Below are 14,659 nucleotides of genomic sequence, written 5' to 3'. Positions count from 1 at the left end.
GTTAAGCAAAATAACATACAGACAATATATAAAAAGTTTTTTGCTAGCCTTAGGAAATGTTTTAATAAAATGAAAATACAGAAATAACATCTAAAATTGTATCTTAGCGAAGATCATGGTCTTATTTTGAAAAACAAAGGTCAAAGATACCATTACTATTACACCAGTTATGCAATTATGACTCCTTAGATCTCATACATGCATTTTGTGTTGTAAACTTAAAGTCATAAATATGAAAAATATATCATTCCTTATCCAGAATCTATAAACAAATTAAGAAATTAAAATGTCTTCATATACTCTTACTTACACTCTTTTTTGTGCTAAAACTTAATTTTCTCCCCTACTATCCAGAAAATTGGATGTAGTTATAGAATTATGACTACCAGACAGTTGTACTAATGAACAACTATCAGGGATACTTATAGTGTTATTTTATTAGCTTATTTGCAAATTTATTATAAGCTTTTCTCATACAGAAAAAAATTCTTATTTATCTCGACTAAAACTTTACATGACACTTTAACAATTTTTTTAAAATTATCCTTACATTCTCATCTTTTTTTCCCCTTGTAAGTAGAGTGTGGCCTCACTGCTCAGTTCACCTCATGCTCTTCCACCTGCCTGCTGCCTCTCAGACCGAAGTGCCTGCTCACAACACTGCTTAACAGGTTTGGAGAACCTCAATGCTAGCTTTTTACCAAATCTAGCCCCTTGAGTCGCCCACACCAGACCCAACTTTCCAACAATATTTTCTCTGTACCCTGCTGTATGACAACATTGGTTTGTCCGTTCTGCCTTGCTGCAGGGAGCTTAGATTTATTGGGTTACTCCCATAACAGTGCTCCCATTCCTCTGTATTTATTTGTAACTTCTTTCTTTGTGCTCTGTTGACTTGTAAATATTTTTTTTCTCTTCTCCTTAAGTCCTTTGCATAGTTAATTCAGAGCAATGTCCTTTTTGTATGGACACAAGAAGGCAGTAAATGATATGCTTTTGTAACTTGGGAGTTAAATGACTCTAAATTATATTTACCTCTAGGACATCTATTCTATCAAATTAAGCTGATGAGGGACTGGGTGGACTCAGGCAAGTGGTGAGCTATGTGCTACCCTGGCATCAAAATGGGCCTGGCCAAACTACCATAATGCTTAAGTATAAGTTAAGAGCTTGGTCATGGACAAATGCTGTCATGATTCTGAAAGTAATAACTAGATTTGGACTTTCCTAGGGATAGGAAAGATTAATCTGTCCTGAGCACTGTAGTCTGAGTCTGTGGTGAGATGTTCCCAGTTGAGTCACCCTACAAGGTTCAATGTATCTCTTACTGTGTCCATACAAAAATAACTAATATTAAGAAGTAGAATTAAGATGTTAATTAATTTATTGGACTGAGGAGAGGAGAAAAACACCTGTTGGTATCTTGCCCATGAGCAAAGGAAGAGTTTTCTTGTGTTGATTTTGCTACCAGACTGGGTGCAGCATCTACCCCCAGTGTGGTAGAGTGAGAGAGAGATGAGGGAGTGGAGGGAAAGATGAAAGAGCAGGGCAACAAATGGGGCGTGGGGAGACTAGCAAGGGGGACAGAGAGAGAAGAATGTATAAGAATGCAGGAGCAGGCCCGTGGAGAGAGAGAGCCCAGGCTGTGAGGTGGATTGTAGAGAGATAAATGGGAGAGAAAGGAGATGGAAATGAGGAACAGTGTGACACTAGAATGGAGGGTTAGAGAGGCTGGAACATGCGCGTGGGGAGAATAAAATACACGGCAACTGATGAATCAACTGGCTTGGCCCTCATTTCCTCCTCCATCTGCCCCATGGCCTAGGTCATCCTGGCTCCCTGAACCTGGGCAGCAAGGAGGAGAGCCACCACACCCACACCCCCCCACCCACACCCCCCGCCGCCCGGAGATTATACACCCTGCCTTCCAACCCCCTCCATTAATGACCTTCCATTAATTAGTCATACCAAGAGTCTTAAAAAGACCAGTGTCACCACTGATAATTTTACTAATTTTACTAGGAGAGTTCATGTGGACTGAACTACAACCTTGGTTAGTTCCTGACCCTTGTTCATTATGGCTGTAGATTTAACACCACTCAAACTAATCCACCCAACTAATCATCGCCTTATATCCAATGATGCCATAAATTGCTATTGTCATAAGCACTACCTTAAAATTTTGAAGACATATTCAACAAAGTTGAAGTTATTGGTTAAGTAAATTATTAAAATGAAAATTAAAAATCTAAAAATTTATTAACTAAACATAGAGTGTAATGGAAAGGACCATAAATAAAATCAGTGATCTGGAAGATAAGGCATGCAACATCATTAAAAGAAGAAGTGACACAAAAGAGCTTAATAATAATAAAAATATAGACGTCTAGTATATATTATTAGAAAAAAAACCTCTAACAAGAATTCCAAAAGGACAGAAGAGAGACATCTGAGAAAAGATATAATTGCTGAGAATTTCCTCAGTATCAGTAAGGAGACTGGTGCTTAGATTCAGGAGGCTCAGCAATGCCAAACAAATTGAACTCAAACAAAGCAAAATCAAAATGCACTAATAAAAATGCAAGAAAGACAGGGAAACTTCTTAAAATGGCAAGCGATAAATAAAGGTTCGGCTACAATTATAATAGCATAGAATTTATATCTAATTTCTAAAATTAAACTCTGCAGGCAAGAAGGGAGTGGAATTACATATTTATATATTCAACTAAATGAACTGAATATAAAGAACCTCTAGTCAAGGATCCTCTAGCTGGCAAGGTAAGCACTTAACGATTAGGGATGATAAGAACATTCTGGGGAAAACAACAGCACAAGACTTCTTATTTTTATTTTTTCTGGTATTCAAACAATTTCTTCAAAGAATACTGAATTTTACTTTATAGAAATTTGTGCATAAAATATCAAGCCATTCAACTTAAAATTAGGCAACAAAATCCTACATACAAATAATTTCTTATGACATGAAACAGGTAAAAGTTCATATAAATAACCTGATCTAACAGCTTGAAAAACTAGGTAAAAATCAAAGCTAGGTAGAGGAAACAAATATAAAAGTTAGAGCAGAAATTAGTGATATGCTTATCAGCAAGCAGTCCAAGGGGTGGATAAAATATGGACTACATTTCCAAAAGAATAAAGAATACCAACAATCACTTATCTTGGCTTGCATGGAAATCAGAGAGAAAACAAATAAATTGGATCAGAGGTGAAAGAGGAAAAAATGCAATAGAGAAGTTAGAAATGCAAACTTCTTAAAAGGTTACTACATAAAATCTTTGCCACTAAACTGGAGAACTTAGAAGTGGATGATTTGTTAGAATCATGCAATTCCAATATTGAATCAAAAGAAAAAGTAAACATTAAAAAATCAACCCCAAGTGAGGGAATTCAGATAGAAATTGAAAATGTCCCTATGAACTAAAGCTAATGTCCAGAAGGATTTAGTAGTACATTTAACAAACCTTCTATATACTCATTAGGCTCTTCAAAGTAATGAAAAAGAGAGATCATTCCCAATAGTTTCCGTGTAGCTAACATTGGCTTAATATCAAAACCAGGGAGAGATAGTATTCAAAAAGAAAATTATAAACTGTATATTCTAATGAATATCGATGCAAAAATTCACAACAAAATATTATCAAACAGTACTTAGAAATATATGAAAATCTTAATGTACCATATCAAGTGGAATTTATTCAAGTTATGCAATAGTAGTTTAGTACCCATAAATCAATTTATCTACTATTCTATATGAACAAAATGAAATATAGAAATAATGTAACTAATAACTTATGCTGAGGAAAACTTTTGAAAGTTTTAACAACCATTCATGACAAAGAAAAAAGGCTCAACAAAATAGAAATTGAAGGAATGCATCTAAGATTAGTAAGGGCCATTTACAATAAACCATACTCAATATCATACTCAGTGGTAAAACCTAAAAGTTTTTTTCTGAGATTGGACACAAATAAGGATGTTCACTTTATCCTCCATTATTCAACACAGTCTTGAAATTCCTTGTAACCCCCACTCCACACTGGGATTGAGGGGCACCCACTCTGTTCTCAGAGCTTACTCTTGTATTTGTGCTGAGGGATCACTCCTGGAAAAGTGTGGGGAGTGAACTTTCTGCCAAGGATAAAAGCCAGGTCAGCAGGGTATAAGGCACACACAGTATCTGCTCTACTATTGCTCTGAGCTTTATCAGAGAAGTTAAGCGAGGAAAATAAATTAAATGCATACAAATTAGAAAATATTAAAATATATTGAGGAAAATATAGGCTATACTCCAGAATATGGATCTCATAGGCATGTCTATATAACAGCACTAAAATATAAAACTACAACAAAGTAAGACTAAATCAAGTTAAAGTATTTTTGTGTAGTAAAAACAACTCAAACTAAAACAAAAAAGGCATCCTCAGTAACAACAATAACAGTAAAAATGATACCGCTGTCAAAAATTGAAGAGAAACTAGAGTAGTACAGAAAAAAAGGCACTTTCCTTAGAAGCAGCCAGTTTTCTTTTTTTTTTTCCTTTTTTATAATTTTATTTATTGAATCACCATGAGAGCAGTTACAAAGCTTTCGGGTTTAAGTTTCGGTCATACAATGAAACACCCTTCACCAGTACCCATTTTCCACCTTCAAAAACCCCAGTATACCTCCCATCCCACACCCTGCCCCTACTTGAGGGGCAGATGATTTCCACATTACTCTCTCTCTCTCTACTTTAATTACATTCAATATTTCAACACCAGACCCACCATTATTATTTGGGATTTTACTCCAACACTTAGGTCTGCCAAAAAGGCAACAGTAGACAATTTGTTTTCTATTGCTGGTTATGAATAACATATGATGTTGCACGGCTGAAGTAGTGGCCACGCAATTTTGGAATTCCGAATTTTTTTGTGTTTGTTCTTTTTCCTTAAATTTTTATTAGTGAAACACCATGAGGTACAGTTGTAGACTTACAAACCTGTGTGCTTGGGTTTCAATTATACAATGATCGAGTACCCATCCCTCCACCAGTGCCCATACTCCACCACCACCAGTCCCAATATCCCTCCCACCCCCAATTCCCCCATCCCACCCTTCCTCTGTGGCAGGGCATTCCCTTTTGTTATCTCTCTCCTTTTGAGTGCTGTTGTTTGCAAAAGAAACATTGAGTGGCAATCTTGTTCAGTCTATAGTCTACTCTCATCACGCATTTCCCATCCTGAGAGGAACCTCCCAACACCCTTTATTGGAATTCCGAAATTTTAACAATCAAATCTGGAGGGATTTCTGCCAAAACCTGCTGGGTTCCAAGATTTGTTCCTGAGTCTCTTGGATCATAGTGGTTAAGCAGCTTGATCAGGAGCAAGAGAGGCCATTCATGGGCAGTGACTCGGGATCTCGTTGCGGTGGGGAGGAAAGAACTGGCTCCACCTCCATCCCACAAAGCTCCACATGTCTCATCACTGTGGGCCTCATCCTGACTGTCCATGACCTCTGGAGGAGGATGGCGGCCACTGAGCTGTCAAGGGGAATCAGGTGGAGGGACAGCACCCTTTTCCCCCTGGGGTGGCCCTGTGACAGTAACCTACTGTGGGGACCAGACACATTTCTGCCAACAGCCAATGGGTTTTGAGATTTGTTTCTGAGTCTCTGGGATCATGGCTGTTAAGCAGCTTGATCAGGAGCCAGAGAGGCTGTTCATGGGCGGCAACTCGGGATTCTCGTTGAGGTTGTGAAAAAAGGACCAGCTCCACCACCATCTTGTGGGGTCCCACGTATCTCATCACTGTGGGCCCAAACCTGACGGTCCAATAGCCTTTGGAGGATGGCAGCCACCAAACCACCAGAGGAAACAGGACAAGGCATGAAAACTATTCCCCCCTGGGATGGCCCGGCAACAGTAACCTACTGTGGGGTCCGGACACATTTCTGCCAAAAGCCGCTGGGTTTCAAGATTTGTTTCTGAGTCTCTGGGATCATGGCCATTATGCAGTTTGATCAGGAGCTAGAGAGGTGGTTCTTGGGTGGTGACTCAAGGGTCTCGTCAGTGTCATTTCTATCCCAGGTACACATATGATTCTCCTACCACTTCCAAGAGTGATCCTTGAACACAGAGCTAGAAGTAAACACTGAGCACCCTGGGTGTTGTACAGCAACCAAAGGAAAGTCTGGAAAAGAGTTGGAAGAAACACTTACCTGAAAAATAGATGTGAATGGTCAGTAAGCATATGAAAGACTATAATGGTCATTTAATATCAGGGATATGAAGCTAAAAATGACAGTGAGAAATAATCCAACACAGTGAAAATACTACATATGTAAATGTCTGTAAACAACTAGTGTTGGTAAATGTAGTGGAAAATGAGCCCTATTTCACTGTTGATGGGATTATTTGATGCAGAATCCATGGAGAGCAGTGTTAAAGTTTCTAAAATTAAGTAAGAATAGAACTCTTATTATTCTGATGTAGGCAGGATATGGGAGATACCCTCCCAAGGCAATGGCAGAAGCTGTCCTTGAGAAAACAGGAAAAACCAGAAACTAATGCCTGATAAGACCCTCACCTATCTACAGCAACAGACTCAGAGAAGCTCCTGCAGAAACAAAAGACCAGGAATGTAATATCAAAGAAGACCATCAGCACTCCCATCCCCTTTGGTAACCTCCTTACCAATAGACTTGACATAAGTAGAAGACCCACAGGGCAGGTTGGAGAAACCCTATAAAGACCATCTTGAACAAAGGAAGGACACACATATGCTGCCCAAGCCCATGTGCTGCCTGTGCCTATGTGGCCAAGCACATGCAGTACCTGAGCATATGTGTTTCCTGCATCTGCCCTCTTGGGATGTGTACTTTCATGCTTTCATGATTAATGCTGGAATGTATGTAGGGGCTCTCTCTGCCCTTAGAGAAGCCCGGGTTCTCTCTTGAGCATATTAGTCTCCACTCTCCCCCACTTTCTTTCCCCTGAGACAGTTACAAAACTTTCATGTTTGAGTTTCAAAGAATAATTGACGCTTTGTTAGTGGTAAGTTGCAGAAAATATGCATCAGTTCCATAAGTATTAATACTATTTGAAAAATCTTATTGTATATATGTTTAAAACATCTAAAGTAACGTGAAATATTATAAAAATAAATAAATAATCCATGGTTATAAAACATTTAACTATCCAGAGACTCATTGTTTTAATTCAAAGGTTTTCCTCAACAAAGCCAGTATTTCAAGTTTTAAAAGGAATAACAGTCAGAGGCCCTCCTTGTTTTATTTCATATGATAGTAGAGGGAGGGGAGACACATAGCACTTTAATATGTCTGAACATATTATTTTGCCATAATTGGCAGGAAAAAAGAAAAGTAATAATCGGAATCTCTGAACATATTTAATTTTATTTTATAGATTTTTTTACTTAAGCACCATGGTTTAAAAAGTTGCTCATAGTATGGTTGTTACTAGCATTCAATGTACCAAGGACAATCCTTCAACCACAGGTGACCTTCTTTCCACAATGACCTTATTTTATCAACCACCCTTCATAACTGGATCTCATTCTTTCAGATTTGCTCATTCTGTGGTTCAGATATATAGCTATACAATACCTCTACAAAATCAATGTGCTCAAAGTCCCATTTCCTGCTTCCATTACCTTCCATCCTCTTTCTTTTTCTCTTCCCCCTTCAGTTTTTTTTTCTTTTTTTATCTATGGCTATGCCACCTGAAACACATCGGATGTCCTCTAAATATACTTCTATGTGTGTATTTGTGTGTGCATGTCTGTGTGTGTGAAACGCAAGATGGTTTTTATTAAAGAAATTTATTTGGAAAGATGTTAGGGGAGAGAAAAGAATACTTGTTCGGGAGAAAATAAAAAGCTAAACAGGAGTAAAACGTGCTCAAGAGAGAACCAGGCATGAAAGAGCAAACCTTGAATGGCATTGGGAGGTTAATATACAACTCCTCCAAATGATCTTGGCCTATAGTTTTTGCAGAGATAACAGTCAATCCAGGCATTGTCACAGGGGAGAAAAAAACTAATTAGATTGCTGAAGGTCCTTTCATAATGTCATCAGACTTTGTATATTCTTCAGTACCTTCTTTTTTTTCCCTGAGGCGTCTGGGTGGGGCCTTGGATTTCTGCATCTGGGTGGTGTCTTTCCCTAGCTCCTAAGAGCTCAGGATTTGCATCTCAAAACTGATGTGGTCTTCATGCCCTTGGGTTACTTCAGGACTAGATTATTTCTTCTAAAGTTTTATTATTTCCTTAAAAGCTCATTACCCTTCTTCCTCACCTATCTGGCTACAAAATTCCACCCTCACTCCTCCCCCCTCCCGCATTTCACCCCCTTAAATCTATGAGGGGTACAGAGATGAAGGTCTGTCTTCTGTAACTTGATGCTGACACAGTGCTAACCATACCCATGTAAGAGAGTGAAATCTCATACTACCTAAGCTTTAAATGTAGCCCAGGCACTGATTTAGCGGTTTCAGAATAGTGAGTGTGAAAGATCCTGGAGGAGAAAAGCTTTCCCTGGTCCAAGGAAGAGCAGAGGGTTTAATTAATTAAACAATAGCCATAGGGTCATTGTTTTTTCTTCCCTTTTTGTGTGCTGATATTGCTGCCTCTGGCTCCATAAAGTGGGAGCTAGGGAGATAGAAAAATGTACTTCTACCTTTCTGCTCTTGACCCATCTCTGCCACATACACTGACTTTGATCAGGATTGCTTAGTCAGCCATTAACCTCCATGGCACAAACATTCACATCCACCAGAACCAGGAGGCAGCCATTAGGCTGTGCCTGAAATCCTTTTGTTCTGCATGGCCTGGTAGATGATCCCTGCCACCCATTTTTTCTGAGAACTGTGAACTTACACAGCAAGGAAATGTTCTTCACATGAAAAGAAAGTCAATCCTAAATCTTACCCAGGCTTTTCAGGTCCAGGGTCTTTCTCTCACAGATAGTAATTTAAGGAGATGAAACAGTAACACAAGATAGTTTTATTGAATGAAATTTACTTAGAAAGACACAAGGGGAAAAAAATAGAGAAAGCATGTGTTCAAGAAACAGTGTGGTCTTTTCCAAGGTGGGAAAAGGCCTCAAGCAGAGAAAGAAGCAAGTAAATGAGATATGTCCTTAAGATAATATATCAGCTTGAATGGGCAAGCCCCAAATGACTTTTGGGAGGTTTTATACAATTAATGAAATTTTCCTGGAATTTTGCAGTTCATTAGGGCATTATCACAGTGAAAGTCTTGAACTGTTTTGTTTTTAGTTTTTAATAGAATCACCGTGAGATACAGTTACAAAACTTTCATGTTTGAGTTTCAGTCATACAATGACCAAACATCCATCCCTTCAGCAATGTACATTTTCCACCACCAATGTCCCCAGTATCTCTCCCCTTCCATCCCATCCCACCTCTCCCCCTGCCTCTATGACATACAATTCTAGATAGAAGTAAACCCTGAGCACTGCTGGCTGTGAAGATAGAACACAAAAAATCAAGCAAACAAGAGAGCAAGAGAGGTAGGGAAAGATAGAGAGAGGAGAAAGAAAAAAGAAAGAAAGAAAGAAAGAAAGAAAGAAAGAAAGAAAGAAAGAAAGAAAGAGGAAGATAAAGAGAGAGAAAGAAAGAAAGAAAGAAAGAAAGAAAGAAAGAAAGAAAGAAAGAAAAAGAGAAAGAGAGGAGAGAGAGAGAGGGAGGGAGGGAAGGAGGAAGGAAGGAAGGAAGGAAGGAAGGAAGGAAGGAAGGAAGGAAGGAAGGGAGAAAGGGATGAAAGAAAAGGAAGAGAGAAAGAAATGGATGAAAGTAATGGAAGAGAGAGAAAGAGAAAAAGAAGAAATATGGCTCAAGGAAGGGAAGTTTAAAAATTATGTAAATGTTTTTCTGAAGAAACTGAAAGAATTCTCTCTCTGAGTAAAACTAGTTGTGAAATGGATTAAAGTAAATCTGTAGGATAAAGTGTAAACATACAATGAAGTGCAGAACATTTTATTTTATTTTTTTTTTATTTATTGAATCACTGTGGGAAAGGTTACAAAACGTTCAGGTTTAGGTCTCAGTCATGCAAATATCAAACACATTTCCCTTTACCAATACTTATTTTTTACCATGAAGAACCCCAATAAAACCCCACCCCACCCCTCCCAGTCCCTGTGAGGCAGATGAATTCTAGTTAACACTCTATCTGCTTTGATTAGATTCACTGTTTCAATAAAAGATTTACCACTATTATTTAGAGTTTACCCCCCTCCCCCAAATCAGACATGCTGAAAAAGCATTGTGAAGTGATTTGCTTTCTACAGGTGGGTTCAAGAATTAAATGTTGGTTTTGGATTTCTGCTATTTTACCTATTGACCCTGGAAATATTTCTACTGAAAGTCAGATAGTTAAGAAATTGGTTTCTGTGTTCTGGAGTCGTGGCCGTGCTGGAGAGCCGCTCGTGGGGGGCAACTGGTGGCCTCAGTAGGGCGTGAAGGGTGGACCGAAACGCCCCCCTTCCCATGAGGTTTTAGTCGCCCCCACACCCCCGGCTCATACCTGCTGTCCACAAGGCTCCCATGCAGCCGCCATCTTTCTTTCCAGAGAGGAGAGGGCGAATGGGGCAACACCCTTTCCCCTCTGGCAGACTTGATGGCCTGGATTAACGCATAGTCCTTTCACTTTTCTGCTCCAAGCTGCTGGGTTCTGCATTAAGTCCTGTGCTTCTGGGGCCGTAGCTGTGCTGGAGAGCCGCTCGCGGGGGGCAACTGGTGACCTCGGTAGGGCGTGAAGGACGGACCAGAACACCCCCCGACCCATGAGGTTTTAGTTGCCCCCACACCCCTGGCTCATACCTGCTGTCCACAAGGCTCCCATGTGGGTGGCCATCTTTCTTTCCAGAGGGAGGAGGGCGGAAGGGAGCAACACCCTTTCCCCTCCGGGCAGACATGATGGCCTGGATTAACGCATAGTCCTTTCACTTTTCTGCTCCAAGCTGCTGGGTTCTGCATTAAGTCCTTGTGCTTCTGGGGCTGTGGCCGTGCTGGAGAGCCGCTCGTGGGGGCAACTGGTGACCTCGGTAGGGCGTGAAGAGTGCAGAACATTTTAATAAGGAATCTTAGAAATAATTTTGTTCCATGACTTGAAGGCCAGCCACACGTGCTAGGTGAAAAGGAAGCTCAGATAGAGAAGAGAGCACCAAATAAAGGGTGTTGTGAGGACCCTCCCAAGGTGGGAGAAGCATGCTAAAAGTAGTCTATAGACCAAACATGATTGCCACTCAATGCCTCTCTTGCAAAACACAGTACCCAGAAGAAGAGAGAGAGAACAAGGGGGAATGCCCTGCCACAGAGGCAGGGTGGGAAGGGGGGGATGGGAGATTGGGGGGGATACTGGGACCCGTGGTGGTGGAGGATGGGCACTGGTGGAGGGATGGGTACTTGATCATTGTATAACTGAAACCCAAGCACAAAAATTTATGTTTATAACTGTACCTCATGGTGTTTCACTAATAAAAAAATAAAAAAAATAATTTTGTGTGGTGCAACTGACACATTGAGTTTTAAAACTTAAATTTCAATTTCTCTAGGATATTTATATAAAATTCAAAGCTTTGCTTTCTTTCATCCACAAAGAAGTGAAAACTTTGTAATATTGTGGTTAATTTTTTTAATAAAATTTTTGAATGATTTCATTTACTTAGACAAGTATACATTATGTCTTATCAAATTAAATTTATGCTCTTAATGTTAATTTTCAGTTGGGTCTTTCACTTCTTTAAATAAAATTTGGCCTAATTTTAAAAAACATACAAATTTTATTTTCAACCATGGGAGTGTTTATATTGCTTTTTGAATTATGTCAATTTTCTTAAATGGAAACATTATATCATGTAATCCCTGTATTATAGATTGTTAACACCTATGATAAAACCTCCTGGAAAGAAAAATTCTAAGAAAATAATAAAGTGCTAGTTGTCCAGCCCATCTGATTTTCGACGTCTTTGCAAACAAAACAGTGTCCCTGATTCTTGACCGCTGATGGCGGTCGGAACTCCAGATTCTTTCTCTAATTTGAGTGAAACGTGATACTCCAAGCACAGCTCTTTCTATTTCTCTTTGGGAGACCAGAATACTGTTCTCATCCTGTTTTCATAGGACCCAGGTCTCTGAGGAGTATGTTAATACAGGAAGAACAATGGAACCATCCACCGGGAGACTCCCATGTCCAACGTTTAGATTTGGCCTTCTGGAACTGTGAGTTATCATGTATCGTCTTGGTTGACATGATGAACTCAGAGAGTCTCTCATCCTGTTCGTTCCATTCTAGCCCATGGGTCCCTATGTGGAGTTCTTCGGCTGATCTTCTCAGTCCTATCTTGGCATTAAAATCACCAACAATGATCTTGTAGAAGATGTGTTCTTCTTTATAACACTTCTCCAGTTCCATGTAGAACTTCTCAATTTCTCCTTCATCATAATTGGATATTGGTACATAGACAACAAAGATAGAAACTTCTGGCAGTCAACCACATCTATTCAAATGTATACATCTGATTCAGGTTGTTAGGCAATCAAATGAATCAATACTCAAGTTCGTGTTGACAAGGACACAGACGCATCCCACGCCTCTTTTTTTGCATGTTCCGAGGAACAGTTCTTCTCTAGTGTTGAAAACAGTGTGATGTGATTGATGCCTTCTTGTCTCGATCAGACCAATGATGTCGTACTTGATCTTTTGCGCTTGTACCTCAGGTCCTCGATGGATGCATCTGATGCCAGTGTACGTTCATTGATAGAACAGACAGTCGTTTTTGTCTTCCTTCGTTTTGGCAGCCTAGTTCAGCCTTGTGATTTTATCAGCCTCTTCTTCCTCATCCTTCATAAAGTATAATATGCCACAAAATTGGACAAACTATTATCAACTGCATATAACAAGATCCTTATTTATTATCATTTTAAGCCCCTTGCTCTTTACAGAAACTATTTTTACTCTCATTGCCAGAAAAAAATGAAAGTAAGGAGTTGAGACAATTACTCTAAAATACAGGTTTATCATGGATAAAGATTTCAATCTTAAACAATATGAACTCATAAATGACAACAATTTGAGATTTTCTATATGAGACTGAGCACATTATTATCTAGACTTATACACTTTAATTATCTTTTGATTTTAATCATGTTTACTTTATTCAACTTTTTGTGTTGACAGTAACTTGCAGAAATCTGGTATATTGCATCTTCTTGTGAGCAACCCTGAAATGTCTGCTTTCCTCTCTAATGGTATGTGAAAGTGATCATTTATTCATATTTATCATGGAAATACAATTGCCTGTATAATGCCAGGAAAAATATCTTTTCCTTTGTAATAGATGGCTTGAAAGAGGTTAAATTATCAATGTTTTCATTGGGGTATCAAAGACCAAATATATTGTAAATTAATATTTATCTCACAGAGCAAAAAAAATTTAAACGGCCTGATATTTTACTCACAGAGCTCCAGTTTAGTCAGAATACAAAATTAATAAATGCCCCTTGACCTGCAAAATGTGTAGGAAATCATGGGAGAAAGGACTTACTCCAAAGTATAAATATCCATTGGTGATTAGAAAAAAAATAATATATCTTCTGATCCCTGAGATTAGTTTAAAATTCATAGCTCAATTTGATATTCAAAGTTCAACATAAAATCTTATAAGAGAAATCATGTTAATTAAAATAACTTATATAACTTTCTCTGTTCTTTAGTGAACTATTGCAAAATAGCTATTGAAGTTTATTAGAACCTGATTTAATTTGCAAGTGAATTAATTATACTTTGATTATTAGAATTTGGAGTAAAAGTGGAAAGTAAATGTTTTAGTGGTGTATCTTCCTGTTGGTATCTGATTCTAGACCTCTTAATTATTTTTGAGACTGTTCCTGGTGAATTAGTATGTATTCTAAAGTTTTCTAGTTTTTCAACTTTACATATTTTTCCCATTTTTCTTCTTACTAGTATTGAGTAAGGCTGGAGTGATAGCACAGTGGGTAGGGCATTTGCCTTGCACATGGCCAAACGGGGTTGGATTCCTCTGTCCCTCTTGGCAAACTACCGAGAGTATTCCACCCACATGGCAGAGCCTCGCAAGCGCCTCGTGGCATATTCAATATGTCAAAAACAGTAACAACAAGTCTTGCATTGGAGACATTACTGGTGCCCACTCGAGCAAATTAATGAACAATGGGAGGACAGTGCTACTCTAGTACTGAGTAAGAACAGGGATTGTCCATTTTTGTGATAATAGACAACCTACAGTTAGAGACTTAATACAGACTTCATAGAGATTGAAATGATAATCAGGTCTGGCAAAATCTCATAGAACATTTGTTTTGTTTTGTTTTGTTTTGGGGGCCGCACCTGGCTGTGCTCAGTGGTGGCTCCTGGTGGTGCTCAGGAGAACACAAAGGGTATAGGTGATTGAACCTGAGCCAGCTGTGTGCTAGGCAAGCATTTTACCTGCTATATATCTCCAGCTTCTCATAGAGAATATTTAAATATAGGAAAATATCAGATACTGTGCAACTTAGACTGTATCATCTGAAGATGCTTCAATGAATTTATAAAGTCTTACTCACTAGCTGTTTTCAATGATCCAGGTTGGACTT

Source organism: Sorex fumeus, unplaced genomic scaffold, assembly GCF_029834395.1.
Source record: "Sorex fumeus unplaced genomic scaffold, SorFum_2.1 ptg000050l, whole genome shotgun sequence".
In the NCBI taxonomy this organism is placed as follows: Eukaryota; Metazoa; Chordata; class Mammalia; order Eulipotyphla; family Soricidae; genus Sorex; species Sorex fumeus.
Note: the sequence above shows the minus strand (reverse complement) of the source record.